We start from the raw sequence: 8324 nt of genomic DNA, 5'->3' as shown, positions 1-8324 counted from the left end.
TCATCCTCACAAAAAGTCAACCCATTCTGAAGCTTCTAACCTAAGTTTTCAAAAATGTTTAGCACAATGTTTGGCTCTCTTTAGGGCCTCCGAACGCTCTTATATATATATAAAAGAGGTTAGAAGTTTTGGAGTGGGCTGATTTTTGATGAGGATGATCTCCTCACCGTAGAGATCATCCTCATAAAAAATCAGCTTATTCCAAAACTTCTAACCCATGTAGGACAAATGGTTGGGTGCATAACGGGACCCTATATATATAATTAATATACTTTTATTAAAATTAATAAGATTAATTTCTAATGGTCTACTTAAACGAAAACTCCATAGCCTAAGAGGTTGGAGTCCAAAAATTCCGTAAGTATGGTACAGCCTTTCAATCCTACTTATCAAAAAAGAAAAAAGAGCTGCGATTGGCCCCCTAACTTTTACTTATTACAATCCAATTTCTTAAATTATTTATCACACCCCAATTACAGATTAAAACACACCCTTCAAACATTTTCAAGGTTTGGTTCAAATAATAATCTCAACTTTACAAAGCATTATAATACGCGTTCAATAATTTCAGTATTTGTTTACACTTATGATTAGGCTCATAAAATCCTAAACCCAAAAAATAGAAATCTAGCAAAGAAACAAGAGAGCTTCTATTGGCAAACCAATTTTTACTTATTTCAACCATTCACTTATTTTCTTTATTTTTAATTTGGGTGTAATAAGTAAATTTGGGGTACCAATAGCAGTTCTAAAAATTTGTAAATCCCCATTTTATCTAGTTAGAGAGAATCATCAAGGGGACACTGTGTTCTACGGACCAATCACATGGTATCAAAATGGTGAAGGGGTGAAAATGTTTCTATTTGGTGTGTTTGTAATAGTTTGTAATACTTCTTCAACTCTTGAGCACATGAATCACTTGTAATAAACATTGATATAGGGTTCTTAGATTTTTTTTTTTTTTGAAAAAAAAAAAAAACAAAAACAGATCTAAACGAGAAACGCATACCTAGTTTTCAAATATGAACTATTGGAGTTGAGTTTGATCGATTGGAATTGTATATAACCGAACTGAATACAAGGCACAAACATAACATTGTTAAGCAAACTGACAGATGGATTGTGCATCAGAGAAAGAGAAAGGGAAGGGAATCAACACACCATCCTTGGGAAGCATTTCATGAGGGAACATAAAAAAGAAATACAGCCCATGTTCAGTATGTTATCGATCGAGGCTAAGACATAACCTATGTAAAAAACTTTGCCATATTCTACCATAACACCAAAGGGTTTAGATGAAATTGATTGGAGGGGAATGTTTAATTAGTCCAACCTAGTTTGCGAAAATTTGGGAAAAAGCTTCAATGATGATGGCGTTAACGTCTTTACATACATTTAGACGCATTGACAAACCAAGTTTTGGAATGTAAAGGTATATTTCTTTCATGACTTATGGAATTAACAATTAGAAAAAAAAAAAGAAAACCATATGAAACAACGATGGTTGCTTCAAAAAATTCGGCACCAAGGAAACAAAATTTGAGCAACAAAAAAAACTAATCTTTAAAAAAAACCCAAGACTAGGCTATATCGATTGGCCTCCAATGCAATGGTCAATGGTAGATAACATGGCTCTCAGGTTTGCTGTGTTGGATGAAACACGGGATGCTAATGGGGCATACCTTCAGCTTCTTGGCATAATTCTTGATGTCATGCCTCTCGTCAGGTTTGTTCTATTAGATTAAACACGGGATGCTAATGCAACACCCTCAGCTCGACTCGGACCCCCCTTGATGTTATTGCACTTGGGTTCACTACTCTAGTAGATGAAACATGAGATGCTAATGTGACACTCTGAGTTTGCCTTGTCACACCACCTCTTGATGCCATGGGTCTCGGGTTTTCTCTGATAGATGAAACATGGGATGCTACTGCAACAACCTCAGCTCGACTCGGTGCACCTCTTGATGTCGTGGCACTTGGGTTCACTACTCTGGTAGATGAAACACGAGATGTTAATGTGACACCCTGAGTTTGCCTTGTCACACCACCACTTGATGTCGTGGCTCTCGGGATGCTTCCTCTTCTCCTCACACTAGCATCTCTGCCCATTACTCCTGAAGTATGAGGGCTTTGATTACTTATAGTACGGTTGTCACCATGATTTACAACCCTTGCTTTCCGAGCTTCGACTTCTTGTGGAAACAGAAGTTGTATTGTGTTCCAAAGAACTGTGTTCACACTGCAAGATTCCCCATTACTGCAAATCCAAGTTTTTTTTTTTTTTGGAAAAAAACATATATTCTCATTAGTTACTTTCATAATAAGTGTCGGAAAATATTGCCTCAAATTTTCTAATTATCTTACTTGATTGGCTTTCGACATTGTGGACAGCGCCTACCGCAATTTTTAGTTGCAGATTTCAAGCATTTCTTACAAAAACTGCAAATAAAATTATTACTTAGACCTATAAAATAAAAATTGAAAACAAACAAACAAAAATAGAATCAATCTAAACAAAAAAGAAAAATGTGCAGTAATTGAGTCTGATTTCATACCTGTGGCCACAAGGTGTGGTACTGGGTTCAAAACAAATGTCCAGACAAATCTGTAACAATGGATCAGATTGCATTAAGAGCCCGTTAGGTTACACACACAAAAAAGTAACTTTTTTTTACTTTTGAAAGTTCTCTAGTCTGTTTGGATTCATTTTAGAAAACTACTTCTAAAAATAAAAAGAGTCGTAATAATATGACTCCCCCACGTGGCGTAGTCAATAGACTTTATGCCTTGGGATACACAACCACACATCCCCATATACGCAACTGCACAGATTTAAGGGGATTTGCGGTTGTGTATCCCGAAGCATAAAGTCTATGGTTCTGGCACACCCCACGTCAAGGGAGTCCTCACTCAAATAAAAATCCTAATTTTTTAAAAAGCCAAAGGAAATTACGTTCTACTTTATAGTTACTTTCTACTTTCTATCCCAATGGATGCTAAGGAAGATTAACTTAATTGAATTTAACAGGGTAGTAATCAAGATTTAGGTCCTTACTGCACAACAGAACTCCTCTTTCAATTGATCCATACTTGAATGAACTGAACTCGAAGAAGAAACAGTAGAAGCTTGATGAGATATTGCATCTCGACCTTCCTCTCCTCTTTTCATTTCTTCAATCATTTTCAATTCCACCTTGTTTATATTATTCCCTGCTTATAAATTATACCATAAATCTCATTTTCTATATCAACAATTTCCAAAAGCCATTCAAAATATATTAAGAATGAATTCCAATGTGGTAGGTGTCATATAAATTCTGCATATTAGTGCCGCCCCCCCCCCCCCCCCCCCCACAAACCCCCCTCCCCTGCGTCCAAAAAAAAAAACTCTTAGTGGTTGTATGCGATCCAGTTGAATATAGACATTTTGAAATTTGGATATTTCTTGTATGGGTTTTCTTGAGTGAGGGGATTGGGGTTTTTTCTCGTGTTTGGTACGTGGCGGCTAGAGATCTCTAGGGAAATAATCTTTTACAAGAATATAATGATTTGATCAGAGAGTGGAGAGTGGTGTTGAGTGCATATTTTTGTCCAACTCTAGGGTGTGTCCTACCCCAGTTGTGCCATGTGACCCTCTTATATTCATAGTTCTTCCCCTTTCCAACAGATTGGTCTTTTGGAATAGTTAGTTGGTTAATATGGTATCAAAGAGCTAGGTTCGTATAGGTCACGTGTTCAATTCTCTTTCCACCCTTATGGATGAGAAGGAGTGTAGAATGTATACTTTCCTCCACTTTTGGGTGCATCATACCTCAGATAAGCCTCATGACCCTCTTATCTTCATAGTTCTCCCTCTTTCCAACAGATCGGTCTTTTAGAGTATTTAGTTGATTAACATGGTATCAGAGAGCTAGGATCCTATAGGTCGCAGGTTCGATTCTTTCCACCTTCCCTCTCCAACCATGGTTTCAAAACTCGTCCCACATAGAGACGTATCGCCCAAGTCGTCCTGGTATATCATGCATGGACAAGACGGACAGACAAGGTTTTTTGGTTTTGCGGAATCTCACAAGATGAACAATACGTCTCGGAAGAGATATAGAAAATCTCATCCGAGATCGCCGAGACGAACAAGTTTTACCAATTTTCATGATTGAAACTCTATCATTTTCACCCTCAAAACGAGTTTTGCTTCTCTTCTCAACCAAGTGAACTAGAAAACAAAAGGGTTAAATGGGGTGAAAAACTTCATCTTATTCACAAGATTTTTTAAATAGTTAAAAACCATTGACTCAATGTCGAAACGAAACCACTCGAACAAGACGAGACGTATGGACAAGACGAGACACAAAACCGAGTTTTAAAACCATGTCTCCAATAGTAAACTATTGGAGTATGAACCTTAGTAAACTATATATTTTATTCGAGATCTTTGTTTTCTTAGTTGCTTCGTATTTTTATTTTTTATTTTTACGATAGTCAATCAAATCAAAATAATACATTAATAATTATTATCAACTTCATCAATTTAAATCCACATACCTATTTTTGTTAATAATAATCCAAGTGTGAGAATGGAGAATTTCTTCAAGTTCCAACAACGCCCTATCTGCAAAATCATCAAACAAGAACACATTGTGGAGCTCTCTCTATATTTGATGGGAGAGGAACCAATCCTACTGTTTAAGAAAGGTGAACCTTTTTTTTTCCTCCGCAACTCTACCAATCGTAGAAGAAAATAATCAAAAATATAATAGTTATCACTCTCCTGATATTTTGGAAAATCAAATTCCACTTCTACCCTTGTTAAATTACGCAAATAACGTATCCAATTTTAGTAAATAAGTACAAGGATAGGGTTAAATACGAAAAGGAAGATATTCTTTTTAATTTTAATAAAAATTACTAAAAGGTTGAGTCACTCACGTTTGTGGAATCGTGGTAATCTGTCTATCTGTCGTGGCAAACTCTATCAGCTACCTTGACGGGCGGAACTGTAGATCTGTGTTCCTTGGGATACACAACTGCACTTCCTCATTAAAAATGTATCTCGAGGGAACTTATAGATCTACGTATCCCAAACTTATCACTTCAAGTAATTGATTGAGTATGCCACATGCGGTAGTCAAATTATCACAGCTCTTAAACAATACCTTAAGGAATAGATTGATGATAATATGACTCGCCATGCCATGTGGCATACTCAATTGACTCTCTTATGTGACAAGTTTGAGAATCATAGATCAGTGCAGGGGTGGAACTAGGATTTTGCCCATGTGGGAGCAATTAAGAATAGAAATTTTTTTGTGGGAATAACTAAGAGTGAAAAAAATAGTTGTAGGGACAACTAAGATTTGGGAAAAAATAAATTGTGAGGGTAATAGTGGCAGATGTTTTTATTGGCCGTTAAAATCTATCGTAATAGCTCACTAATTCATAAACTTTGAAAATTCTCATGGGGATAAGTGCCCCCACTTTAATTCCGCCCCTAGATCTGTATACCTCGAGATATATTATTGCACTTCCCCCATAACAAAGTGTATCCTGAGACATAGATCTACGATTCTTGAACTTGTCATGTCAAGGAGTCGATTAAGTATGCCATCTGGCGAGTCATATTATCATGAATCAAATAGATTGGATTAGGACTTCCAATGGATCAGGTCGGGAGTGGATCAGGGTTGACTTGGTATCGATCCAGTCGGATTGGACACTTATCAAAATGGGTTTATCAGATCTCAATATTAAGATCCAGATCCAATCCATTCACAATTGGATTGGGTCTAGATTGGGCCAAACCCAATTTTATATATAAAAAATCTATACAAACTTTGTATATCTCAACATATATATTATATAATTTATATTCTTTCTAACATATTATTGGATCAGGTGCTTATTGGATCGAGACATGATTGATCCAATAAGATATAGGATTGAAAACTTATTGGAATCCAAATCATCAATCCAGATGTGATCCATTGACAGTCCTAAATTGACTTGGATTTTGGTCCAGAATCTAGGTGTTTGGAGACATTGATTTAAAAAGAGTGATTACAAATACCTCTCCAGGTTTTGGTAAATATTTGAGGGATCACCCTGTTTTGAAATCCTTTGACCTGAAAGAAAATTTATTGTAGTTTTCAAAAGTCATTTGATTCAGTAATTTATTATTTCTTGAGAGACTTTAGATGAAAGAGGTTGTGGTGGCAATAAGTCAAGTTCTGAAGGTATTATGAAAAGGTAACATTGCACTCAACAATGTGTGTGGCTATGTCGAGAGAACCATTTTTCCATTGTATCTCAAGGAAAAATCTATGATTCTCTCAACACTGCCAAATCAGCACAGTGTTGAGCATAATGCAATGGATGATTAAGAGAGTGCCACATCAACCACAAACTCAAACTGCACCGTTTAATAGTATTTGAAAATGGATGGTCACTCCGATTAATAGTATTTGAAACTTGGAGTTTTTCAGTGACCGTCCATTTTCATTGTCATGGATCATTTTAAAAAACATTTTTTTTAATTTTTTTTTTTTTTCAAAATTTGGTGAATGTTAAGAGGCACCCTCATGATTTGGTCAATACTAGAGATAACCCTTATTTTAGAAATCCTAAAATTTGATCTTATTAAAGATATCCCTTTGTACTTATAATGATGACATGCCTCCTTGATCTAAGTCTTCTTTGATGAGTTAACATAAACGACTTAAATATCTACCTCGAACTACCTCTATGACCAGATTTATTCAAGAGTGACAAACCACTAACTCGAATTTGAAGTGAACCAAACTAGGAGAAGCAAACCGATAGTTCTTCGTAGACTCTACAAAAAGTATGATCCTTAGCATGTTAATGAGTTGATCAATTTGAATTGGAGCATGCGTGTACGAAATGTGTTGAGTAAATGTCTTGTATTTTGTTGCACTTCAATTGCAGGGGTGCAAAGGCATCCCCCAGCTCAATTTTTTTAGAGGTACGAGAAGGGCAATCATGTAATATTTTCTTAAAGGTTTTCTATTTTTTGGGAGATTTACATGGTCTGATAACTCTCGGTTTATAAATAGAGATCTCTAGGTTGTAAAACTTAAGAGAAAATAATGATTGTGATTATTCTTATTCTGTTCCGTGGATGTAGACACACCACCAAACCATGTAAACTTTGTGTTTGTTCGTTTTTTTGTCTTCACTGCTATTTTATGGGGCCATCCACTCCTCGAGTGTGGAGACCAGTAGATCATACATATATTATAGGATTCAATTCCCAAACCTTCGACAATTCAATGGAGGACAATGGTACTAAACATGATTTAAAAAAAAAAGGAAAAGCTTAACGTGTTCAATTCCATGATTTTACCATATATATTGAGTTCTAATTGTAAAACAATATCAAATGTACATGATAGTTAATCGGTGAGCCATTTCTTCTTGCAACGTAGGCCCAAACGCATACCTGTTTATCAAAAATTGGTGTAAGAAACAACAATGACAAACGTCGCAAATAAAAAATAATGACGAGGACCATAGTTTTCAGCATTTCTCACCTAAAACAACCATGGTTGTTTACCGCACAAATCATACCAAAAAACCACATTTTCAGCAATGTGAATAAGCCTCTAACGAAGAGGTTGGGGGTTCTTGACTCCATGGTTCTCAAGTTTGCTGTGGTAGACAAAACACGAGATACCAATATGTTTTCGGTACTTTTTGGCTCAGATTCATGACAATTTATGTCCCTTGCCTTTTCCTAGCTTCGACCTCTTGTGGAAACAAAAGCTGTATTGTGTTCCAAAGAACTATGTGCAAAGTGCAAGATTCACCATAACTGTAAATTATAGAGAAAAAAACATTAGTACTTATATATAATAGGTGTTCGAAAATATTGACTTGAATTTCTAATTATCAAACTTGATTAGCTTTTAGGCATTTTGGGCATTTTCTACCCCATTTATCATCTACAGATTTCAAGCAATCCTTACAAAAGCTGCAATTAAAACTATTTTTAAGGACCGTAAAATAAAAAATTGAATCAATCTTAAGAAAAATGAAAAATGTGCAATAATTGAGTCTGATTTGTACCTGTGACCACAAAGTATGGCACTGGGTACGAAATAAATCTCGAGACAAATCTGTGAAAATGGATTAGAACACAATAAGGAATAGAATTGGAACAGATTTAATCGAATTAGAAGTCAAATTCAAGAATAATGTAAGCAAGATTTAGCTCCTTACCGCGCAAGAGAGCTCCTCCTTTAAATCATCCATCCAAGGAAGAGCCAAACTTGGAGAAGCAAGACTAGAAACTTGCTGAGATAATG

Source organism: Akebia trifoliata, chromosome 3 (genome assembly GCF_017979445.1).
Source record: "Akebia trifoliata isolate Shusen 1 chromosome 3, ASM1797944v1, whole genome shotgun sequence".
Classification (NCBI taxonomy): Eukaryota; Viridiplantae; Streptophyta; class Magnoliopsida; order Ranunculales; family Lardizabalaceae; genus Akebia; species Akebia trifoliata.
This window is presented reverse-complemented; position numbering follows the sequence as displayed.